Here is an 11,835-nt window from a genome sequence, read left to right as displayed (position 1 = left end):
CAATGGCTTTTTTTTTTTAATGTGATTTTAGTTAGTCAATGGTTCTTTTTATCATTTATTTATTTTTTTTATTATGAAAAAAATGTAATGTGATTGTAGTTTGTTCAATGGTTCTTTTTTTTTTCTAATGTGATTTAATATTTTATTTACTGTTTTAATGGTTTTTCTTTACAACTTTTTATGAAAAAAATATGATTTTAGTTAGATAGAATAAATATATTTGTGATTTGATTTAATTTTTTTCTGATTTGATTTTTAAAGTACCAATTATTGATAATGATTAGATTGTATTTTGAAAAAAAAAATGTATTGATTTTTTTAACTCACTGTGTTTTTTGAAAAAAAATTATTGTGTTTTTTTAACTATCAATTCACTTAATTTGTGATTTGATTTTTAACACACTGTGTTTTTTGAAAAACAAAATGGATTATACTCATTAGGGTCACATCATGTACCAATTATTGATGATAATTAGATACTATTTTGACCCAAAAAAAATTGTAATTGATCTTTTTAACTCACTATATGTTTTTTGAAAAATAAATTATTGTGTTGTTTTAATTATTGATGATGATTAGATAGCATTAAAAAAATTGTGATTTGTATAATTGAAATTATTTCCTTTTGTTTATAATTTTATTTTATAATATGATTGAAGTTAGATAAACATAAACACTCACAAAAAAGAAAAATGTGATTGTAGTTTGTTCAATGGTTTTAAATAATCTTTTTTATTTACTATTTTAATGGTTATTTTTTTCAATTATTTTTTTTATTATGAGAAAAATGTCATTGTAGTTAGATAGCATTAAAAAAATTGTGATTTGTATGATTAAAATTATTTCCTTTTGTTTATAATTTGATTTTTTAATATAATTGAAGTTAACTCACAAAAAAAAAAAAAAATGTGATTGTAGTTTGTTCAATGGCTCTAAATAATCCCAATTTGAATTTTCTAAATTTTTTATTAAAAAAAAAACACAACATTTATTGATTTGGTCAAAATTTCCTGATCAACATTTATTAACTTTTTTCAATCCACATGTCTATCCACATGCCTGCATTTATTGATTTGGTCAAAATCCCTTGATTAGCATTCAAAATCCCTTGATTAGCATTCAAAATCCCCTCATACAAATAATTATAGATACAATCTGTGTATAGTTACTGCAGTACTTTTTTCAACTTTTCTCATACATTATGATTAGTGATAAGATTGTTAAATTATTTTTATAAAAAATCTTAAAAAAACATAATTTATATATTAAAAAAAATCTAAAAAAAATATAAATATTTATAATTATCCGTGCTATTCACAAATCCCTCTCTCTTTCAATCTCTCAAACCCTCATCCCATGGCTCCAAAACCCTTTCATCTTCGACATCCAAACTTGCCCCCACATCTTCTCCTCCATCTCCGACACCAAGGACCTCCAAATGGTTAACCTAACCCTCCGTGTCCTCTCTCGCCCCGAGTTCTCTCAACTCCCCCGAATCTTCCAAACCCTAGGCCTCGAATACGACGATAAAGTCCTTCCTTCGATCGGCAACGAAGTCCTCAAGGCCGTTGTCGTTCAATTCAACGCCGATCAGCTCCTCACCGAGTGTCCCAGCGTCTCTACATTGGTTCGCCAGGGCTTGGTTCGTCGTGCTAAGGATTTCAACTTCATTCTCGATGACGTTGCGATCATGCACTTATTGTATAGGGCTGAGTTCTCCAAGGCCGTGGAGCAGAAGTAAGTGGCACAGTAGGAGGCTGAGTTCTGCAAGGCCATGGAGCAGAAGTAGGTGTCACATGAATCTCTCTGTCTCTCTGTCTCTCTGTCTCTCTCACTCTATAAATACATCTGAATCGAACCTTTTCATTTGTGAATTGATCAAGTATTTTTATTCTATTTGATTCTTAATTGTTTTATATATCTATGCATAATATATTCGACTCTGTATGTACATCTAAATTTATGTCTTTTGAATTTTGGTGTTCTACTTCAAAATTAGCAAACCTATTTTATTGATTTTTATTTATGTATGCCTGTATTTTAGGTGTGATTGCAATATCCATACTATATACCCTTGCCTCTCTGTCTGCTTCAGCTAATACCAGTACCAAAAGTTAGCAGAAGGAACCAAAGATTAACAGCTGCTAGATGATGACAAAAAGAACCCCAAAACAGAGAGCCATAACAAAAAGATACTCAACAGAGTTTAGAGAAATAAGTAATTTTAGTTAACCCAAACTTACTCCTTCAGTACCATTGGCATGACAGCTATCCAGATCCACATCTGTTTTTTGCATATCATTTTGAACATCTGCACTCTCCAAAATTTGATTGCGATGATTCTGCTCAATGGCATGATTCTGATCTGCATTAGCTGATTCTCCAATGCCATCAGTGACATCACCTGTTGTTTTACTCTACTTGTTCTTCTTTTTCTTTGTTTTACTTCTTCTTCTTTTCATCCTCCATTGCTGACCTTAGATTTCAACACCCAAAGCTCCTTTGATTGAATAAACTAAAATCTGTCAAAACCCACCAAAAGTTTCACTTCCATTACAAACAATATCCCAACTTTCTTACTTCCAACATGGAATTAAAATCATGCTCATCAAAATCAAAATACATTGACGCTTCAAAAATTGGATCTTCAATATTTGGAATAACTGAATTGGCATCAAAACAAGAAAGTGTATGAATAAATAACTGACCAATCAATCTAAAACAACCTCAATGCATTCACATTTCGGAGATCCAAAAACAATTCAAATCTAGGTGATAGAAATCTATAAAATTTGAACGTGTGATTGCAATATCCATACTATATACCTTATTTATTCATACAGGCATACATCTAAATTTATGTCTTTTGAATTTCTATATCTAAACGGTCCTACATTGGTTTTGCTGTTACCTCATGTGCACTTGAACTTGAAAGTCCTTTGCAAAAGTTTGAGTTGATTCCTAGTGCATCATGAAGCTTGGTGTAACACTATAGGTCTTTGAACATGTTTACCTTTGGCCTAAGCACAACTAAGTAAAAAATAATAGGACAAATGCTACTTAATCATCAAGTATATGACTGAACCTTGAAGTACACATGTCAAGTCAACGTTTAAAATTTTCATGAGGTTTCATTTAGCAGCATTGTTAGATTTGGTTCAACTTGGCTTACTAAAAAAAGTTACATTTGCTTGCAATTTTATACCTCTTACACAAGTGAAGTACTGAACTTCTATAAATGACTTCTTGGCTTTCTAGTACTACAATTAAAAAAAGAAAAAAAGAAAGAAAAAAAGAAAGAAAGAATACATGTGATGTGATGAAAATTGATTTAAAAGAACTGGATTTTTTTACATTTGTCTAATCTTTCTTTTCAAAAAAGAAAAAAATGAATGTTTTTAATCTAATCTAATCTAATCAATTTCCTATTCAAAAATCTTGGTTGGAGCAGTTTATTTATGACTTAAGCGGCTTATATATATATATATATATATATATTTAAATCAATGTATAATTTTATTTTATTTGACAGGAATAACTTAAATAAATTAAAAAAGAGAAATGAATGTTTTTAATTTACACTTTTTGATTACCATTTTCTTAACTTATAAAAGAACTGCATCAAAACAGGTCCTAAATGACATAATTAAAAGGAGAAAAAAAGAAGAATAATACATGTGGTACCTTGTGTGCATGAGACATGTGTTCATGTTCCTATATGTAGCCAGTTTTAAAACACACATCATTAAGTTTTAGAGAGTTTCTTTATGATTTTAAGAGATTCAGGGCTATGTCATCATATTCCTTTTATATATTGTTTGATACTCTCGATATTATTACAGTGTGACCGATACTATTACATGTCTTGATACCACCATTTAAAACCATGCTACTTACTAACTCTATTCTTCTTCAGGCGTGGTGTTCGGCAAATGAGAATAGGATGGGTTGACGGCCCAGAATTTGTGACTCAGTGCCCAATTAGACTTGGAAAGAGCTACACTTATCTGTTCACAATTCAAGGCCAGGAAGGGACACTCTGGTGGCATGCCCAATGCTCGTGGCTGAGAGCCACAGTCTACGGTGCTCTGATTATTCACCCCAAAGAAGGTTCTTCCTACCCATTCCCCAAGCCCAAGCGTGAAACAACCCTTCTCTTAGGTACTGACCATGAGATGCAAATAGAGACACAAAAGGAACAAATACAAATGCAGAACAATAAAATAGAAGATCTTGAAGAGGGTAAGAAGAAGCAAGGGGAGATAATGGCTGATGTTGTCAACTTTTTGAGGACCAAAGGATTCACTGGACACTTTGGAAGTGGAGGGAACTCATCCACAAGTAGACATATTTCTTGGTAAAGTATATTAACTTTAATATAACAAATTTTATAAAAGAATACATGTTTGAAGAATTAGGAAGTAATGGAAACAAGCATATGACATCCAATTTGTACAGGTGCACATGATGTATAAATTGTGAATTAGTCTAAAAAATATATTTTTTTCTCTATACTTAAAGCTTGAAAAAAGGCTGTCGAAATGCTAAATTGTCACACAATTACAGATTTGTACAAGAACCAATAGAAACACCTTAGGAGGGACCAATATAAGTTGTATGAACTTACGGCACATTAATGGGATGCACCATTTGTGAATTAGCCTTAAAATTAATTTTTTGTTCTCATAATCTAAAAAAAAGTCTGTTACAGGGATAAATTGTATAATTGATCTAATTGTAAATTGATGAGTTACTAATGTTTTTAATCTTTTGTATAATTGATTTATTACTAAAACTTTTAATTTATTTTTTTGCAGATTGGATTGGGGTGGCATTTTTGACGTGCAACAATGATGTAATTTGTTTGAATGTTCATTTTTGTTTGATAAGGATACACATACAGTTACACTACTTATTGTTGGATTTTTGGTGGAATTGAACAAGTTATAACTTTTGGATATTTTGTGGATATTTCACTATTTTATTATATCAGGATGAAATTATTTGTAATGATGAATGTATATTTTCATTTTGTTAATTCGTAAATGTGTTGATAACAAGTTAGGTTAAGTTGTGATGGAATTGTTATATTCAACAGGTTTCAACATGAACAGGGTCATATTTGTTGAATTAAAATTTAAATTTTGATAAAATAGGTATATAATGTTGAAAAAAATATTATGAAATTATTGACAAAATTTTTCATCCCTAAAGAAGGTTTTTTTGTCTCTTGTTTGGCTTAGGTGGATGATTAATTTTGTCATAAATTCTTTATTTCGTCGCTAAATGAATTTTTCATGACAAAAAATATTGTCACATTTTGTCACTATTACCCTCAATGTGTGACGAATTTTTTTTGACATTATTTCATCATTTTTAATGATGAATTTGTTTTTATCTCTATTGGTAGCTTCTTTGACAAAAAATTTTCGTCTTCGTTTATATTAAATGTGACAAAATTATTTTGTCTCCATTTCTTATATTTATGACAAAATACTTTTGTCTCTAATTTCTCCTTTAATGACAAAATATTTTGTCGCTAATTACTTATAAGTATGTTCCCAACAGAGTGTATTGGAGACAAAAAAAATTCGTCACAAATTTATCATTTTTAATGATGAATTTGTTTTTGTCTCTATTGGTAGCTTCTTTGACAAATTTTTTTTGTCTTCGTTTATATTAAACGTGACAAAATTATTTCGTCTCTATTTCTTATATTTATGACAAAATACTTTTGTCTCTAATTTCTTCTTTAATGACAAAATATTTTGTCGCTAATTACTTGCAAGTATGTTCCCAACAGAGTGTATTGGAGACAAAAAAATTCGTCACAAATTTATCATTTTTAATGATGAATTTGTTTTTGTCTCTATTGGTAGCTTCTTTGACAAAAAATTTTCGTCTTCGTTTTTATTAAACGTGACAAAATTATTTCGTCTCTATTTCTTATATTTATGACGAAATACTTTTGTCTCTAATTTCTTCTTTAATGACAAAATATTTTGTCGCTAATTACTTACAAGTATGTTCCCAACAAAGTGTATTGGAGAAAAAAAAATTCGTCACAAATTTATCATTTTCAATGACGAATTTTTTTTTTCGTCTCTAAGACCCTTTAGCGACGACCCTTTGGAGACAAAATGGGTGACGAAAAATGTTCGTCGTAATTAGTTTGGGTGACGAAATATATACATTTTGGGACAAATTTGTTTCATCTTTAAATCCCAAATTTGTTGTAGTGGTATTTGCATGTAGATGATGGATTGATTTTACTTATTTTGATTATTTGTGTATGCCATGTTTAGGATTTTTATATGGATTTATTTTATGGTTGTAATTACACTCATGGTCATATGAAAATAAAATTAATTAAGAACCCATAGATAAATTCCTTATACTCCACCATGACTCCATGGATTGTTGTTGTATTTGAGTGTTGTGAGAAAGAGTGTATACAAAAAGTGAGGATTATGAGATTTATTTGAATGCCTTAGGCTCGGCATTGTTATGTTTATTCTCATGTGTGAGATGTTGTGTATATATATATTGTTGCCTCGTTCTCATGAGTAGACGAGTGCTTTGATTTGCGCGCGTACGTATATGCTAACCATCCGGGGAGTGTGAGTCAAACTCGGGACGATATCCCTGTGCAAGTTTGGCTTCGTAGTGGTGTTAGGTATACGGGAGGCACATGGAATATATGTGTAGGCCGGAAGGGGAGGGCCGAAGTGGTGGAGTTAAGGAACAAAGAATTTAATTATGAATTTATTAGTATAGTGTGTAAGGTACTGTTATGTACATGATAAAAAAAATAGTAAACGATCCTGATAAATTATGAAATTTGAGCAGAGGCATGTATACGTGATTTTGGACAACTTTTGTGTTGTAACTTTTTATTAAAAAGATCGATTAGAACTTATAATCGGATGACCTTGGTTATTGTCGGTTTGATTCATTTTGGTAATGCAGATTTTATAGGCTGTTTTAACCCACAAAACGAGCTCATTTTTATTGGTTTCGCGTAAACTGAAGTAAAACATTATTCTGCACACTTTTCGTGTTTTGAAATTTTTCGAAAAAAATCATCTTAGGGCATTTTTTTGTTCATTTTCAGCTTCAGATTTTTCGATTGAATTCTGTCTAGATTTTTATATCAAGTTTTTCTCTTAACTTGTTCAGTTTCTGTTAAATTCGTTCACGCTGTCTTTTAGGAAATTTGATTCTGTACGACTTTCGTTCTTTGAGTTTTGATCAATTCGAATTATTTAAGTATGAAACGGTGTAATTTTATATTTTTTTTTTCAACAAGTTATTTATGATTAAATTATACTAACGTTATTTGTTTTGCAGGATGGTGGGTCTTACTAACTTTTTATGCAGGGCTGACCCACTATATTTCTATTTCTATTTTATCTATTTTATAATAAATTTATATTTCGTTGTATACGGACAAAAAACTAAATGCCACCGTATCTCGGGAAACTACCTATTCGTCTCGGTGCGGTTGGAACTACTTGTCTTGTCCCATGATAAGAATTAAATGTATTTTTGTCTGTGTCTAGTGGACACGTGGGTGCTAAATATTGTACTCATACCAGTATACCGGTATATTGACCCGTTTTGTCTCTTGGCAACTCGGGTTCGTTCTGTTTGAGCGCAGCTGAGCTTCCTTTGCAGGATTAGTTGGCGCTACGGTGGTGACGTGGATTTACAATAGTGTTGGACTTGTCGTTTAGACTTCTTTTGTTTTATTGAGCTTAGGATTGATATTAGTTTATGTATTTATTATTTCTTTTAATGACTTTAGTATTGGAATAATTTGGCATGATTTATAGCCGTACTTTATTAAGTTGTTTTGACTATTTATTGTTACCTTGATGTTGAGGTATTGGTCAGTTATGAATTTATGGTGGATGGTTTGGTTTGCGTTTAGTTTTTTTTTTTTTTTTTTTTTTGTTTCACCCCTAAGATTTGGATGATGGAATATTGATTGGGGTTAGTTCTAATATACTATTTAATTGTCCGAATTTTGGGGTGTGACAACATCTTCCTTCCAAGGCCCCTAAACAGGCCAACTGTCTGTGCCAACTTTTGGTGGTTTCGGTGGTCATTTCACAATTTCGACCCCCGAACGGGCTTTTTAAGTCTTGTGTTTTACATTTTTCCTTCTAATTTTCTAACCAGAAATCCAATCGAGGTCCCGTTTGTTCTTACAAGTCTATTTAGGCTTGAGCAAGCTGCCCGTGCCAAGTTTTGGTGGTCATTTCACAATTTCGCCTCCCGAACGGGCCTTTTAAGTCTTGTATTTTACGATTTTCCATCTAATTTTCTAACTGAAAATTTAATCAATGTCCCGTTTATTCCTACAAGTCTATTTAGACTTTAACAAGCTATCCGTGCCAAGTTTTGATGGTTTCAGTGGTCATTTCGTAATTTTGCCCCCCGAACGGGCCTTTTAAGTCTCGTGTTTTATAATTTTCTTTTTAATTTTCTAATCGAAAATCTAATCGAGGTCCCATTTGTTCCTACAAGTCTATTTAGGGTTGGTTTGGCAAGGGCTCATTGGGCTTTTTTGGCTCAATGAGCCATAAAAGACAGAATAGGCTCATGAGCCACAACAGACAAAACATCTCATCCAACCCCATAATCATTACACTCTTCTCTCACAAAAAAATCAAAAAAGCCAAAAAGCCAAAAGCCCTTCCCAAACTAAGCTTTTGAGCCCAGGCTCATATAGTCAAAAAAGCCAAAAAGCCAAAAAGCCAACCCACTTCCCAAACGGAGGCTTAGGCTTGAAAAAGTTGTCCGTGCCAACTTTCGGTAGTTTCGGTGGTCATTTCACAATTTCGGCCCTCGAACAGGCCTTTTAAGTCTTGTGTTTTACATTTTTCCTTCTAATTTTCTAACTGAAATCCAATCGTGGTCTCGTATGTTCCTACAAGTCTATTTAGTCTTGAGCAAGCTGCCCGTGCCAAGTTTCAGCAGTTTTGGTGGTTATTTCTCAATTTCGGTCCCTGAACGAGCCTTTTAAGTCTTTTGTTTTACATTTTTCCTTCTAATTTTCTAACCGAAAATCCATTCGAGGTTTTATTTGTTCTTACAAGTCTATTTAGGCTTGAGCAAGCTACATGTGCCAAGTTTCGGCAGTTTTGGTGGTCATTTTGCAATTTCGAGTCCCAAACGGGCCTTTTAAGTCTTGTATTTTGTAATTTTCCTTCTAATTTCCTAACCGGAAATCCAATCGACATCCCGTTTGTTCCTACAAGTCTATTTAAGCTTAAACAAGCTGCTGTGCCAAGTTTTGGTGGTTTCGGTGGTCATTTTGCAATTTCGGCCCCCGAACGGGCCTTTTAAGTGCTGTGTTTTACATTTTTCCATGTAATTTTCTAACCGAAAATCCAATATTGGTCCCTTTTATTCCTACAAGTCTATTTATGCTTGAACAAACTATTTGTGCCAAGTTTCGGTCGTTGTGGTGGTCATTTCACAATTTCGGCCCCCCAAACGAGCCTTTTAAGTCTTGTGTTTTACAATTTTTCTTCTAATTTTCTAACTGGAAATCAAATCGAGGTCTCGTTTGTTCCTAGAAGTCTATTTAGGCTTGAACAAGCTACCCATGCCATGTTTCAATAGTTTTGGTGGTCATTTCGCAATTTCGCACCCCGAATGGGCCTTTTAAGTCTTGTGTTTTACAATTTTCCTTCTAATTTTCTAGCCGGAAATGAAATCGAGGTCCCGTTTGTTCCTAAAAGTTTATTTAGGCTTGAACAAGCTGTCCATGCCAAGTTTTGGTGGTTTTGGAGGTCATTTCGCAATTTCGGCCCTTGAACGGGCTTTTTAAGTCTTATGTTTTAACTTTTTTCTTTAAATTTTATAACCGGAAATTTAATCGAGGTCTTGTTTGTTCCTACAAGTCTATTTAGGCTTGAACAAGCTATCCACGCCACGTTTCGATGGTTTCAGTGGTCATTTCGCAATTTCAGCGCCCAAACGTGCGTTTTATGTCTTGTGTTTTACAATTTTCTATCTAATTTTCCAACTAGAAATCCAATCAAGGTCCCGTTTATTCCTACAAGTCTATTTAGGCTTTAGCAAGTTGCCTGTGCTAAGTTTCGACGATTTCAGTGGTCATTTCGCAATTTTGACTCGCAAACGGGGCTTTTAAGTCTTCTGAACCAAACTATTTTATAGTTTGTTCAACACAACCAGGCATATTAAGTGAAATGTTTGTAGTGATTTGAAAATTAAATTATGAAAAATATACTTACAAAAGTGTTTGTCAATAAGATTCCTTTGATGGATAATCTTCTTCATCAACCTGCATGCATGCCCGATCCTTGCGTATCCTCATAAACTTCTCAATCTCTTCAAATATTTTGTTTTGCATTTCAATCATTTTAGCTTGGTCTTGTGCTACCAGGTTCTGGGCTACAAGTTGTTCTTGTTGGAACTCAGCCAAATTCTTCAATGACTCTAGTTGTTTTTGTAGGCTTAAAACTACCTCAATATGTGCTTGTGCAGTAACAAAAGATCTGGATGATGATGGTTTTAGACCAACTCCAAAGCCTTTTAAGTATCCCGATTTCTTTCCAAGAATCTCAATTGACAGCTGCTCTTGAGTTAAAGGTACTGCCCCAGGCTCTGAAGACTCTTCACGTCGCTTTTTCAAAGCTTCCTATCAATTTGTAAACAACTTCAACAAATACCACCATTTACATAAATATGTAACTCTATTAATTGGCATACTTATATGTAATTGACCACATATTTGGGCTATCCAATCCGACTTTCTCTTGCTCTAATGGGAATCTTTGTAGAAGTCTACAAAGTCAGTCTTCTCGATACCCTAATTCCATTTAAAAGTAAGCATACATAATTAATTTTAACTTAATCACACTTTTAAATATAATAAATGCATCACCTATTTATACATTGTAGCTTGAAATGACTTGGAGCCCATTGTATGATTATATGGTAACCTCGATCGACTATCCCTTGCTTTTTTAGCCAAGTTTTGCGAAATTAATTGATTAGTAAAATTAAATTGAAATTACAACATGATTCTTTAAATTAGGAAATTTTACCTAACAATCACCATCAAGCCATACATGATCGATCATGCATACCCAAGGCTCATAATCGACCTCTTTGTATAGTTTACTATAAGGGTCAACACCAACGTCTACCAACTTCAAATAATGAGTCTTCATCTTATTATGCCAACTTTTGTAAAGAGTTTTACACTTTTTATTGACTCCTTTCCGAACCTCTTCATCCTCATCATAATCAACAATCTCAAATTTATCCTGCAAATAGAATGAATGCTTTTATTAATATCAAAATGTAAGTAATGGTGATAATCTAATTATTTGAAAAATAGCAAATACATGTACCCGAATTGCTTGAATGATAAGGGCTTTATGAATCTCATCAATCTTGTCCCACTTTTTTATACCAATGATTGGAGCAGCCATCCTTATCTGTAAGCCAAGTTCATTTGCAAATGGAGTGGCATAAGGCTATACTGGCATCTTTGTATCTGCAGGAATCCAAACAGGAAGTTTTTCACCACCATTGTTAGCTATGAGACGTGCTATGCTCTTCCCTCAAGTTTGACCCCTGACTTGCCTAGAACGAGTACGCAAACTAGTTGTAGATAGTGCAGCCTGGGTAGTAGTTGCATTTGTAGATGGTGTAGCATAGGTAGTAGCTGCATTTTTAGATGGTGCAGGCTGGATACTTAAAGCATTTGTAGATGGTACACTTGAGTAGATAGAGTTAAATTAGGTGGTGCATGCTGAGTAGGGGCAGCAATTCTAGCTGCAGCTTGTTGGG

General features: G+C 33.0%; 1 long non-coding RNA gene across 1 annotated transcript; it reads left to right on the top strand.

The window, feature by feature from the left end:
• Positions 1-1,316: 1,316 nt before the first annotated feature.
• On the top strand, positions 1,317-5,010 carry LOC145820518 (uncharacterized). Its single transcript, XR_014362218.1, has 3 exons — positions 1,317-1,785; positions 3,917-4,357; positions 4,818-5,010. It is a non-coding gene; the product is annotated as an uncharacterized LOC145820518 (long non-coding RNA).
• Positions 5,011-11,835: the final 6,825 nt, after the last annotated feature.

Source organism: Camellia sinensis, chromosome 2 (assembly GCF_055761805.1).
Source record: "Camellia sinensis isolate YWXY chromosome 2, ASM5576180v1, whole genome shotgun sequence".
NCBI lineage: Eukaryota > Viridiplantae > Streptophyta > Magnoliopsida > Ericales > Theaceae > Camellia > Camellia sinensis.
The sequence above is the reverse complement of the archived record's forward strand: the minus strand, read 5'-3'. Positions and strand labels throughout refer to the sequence as shown.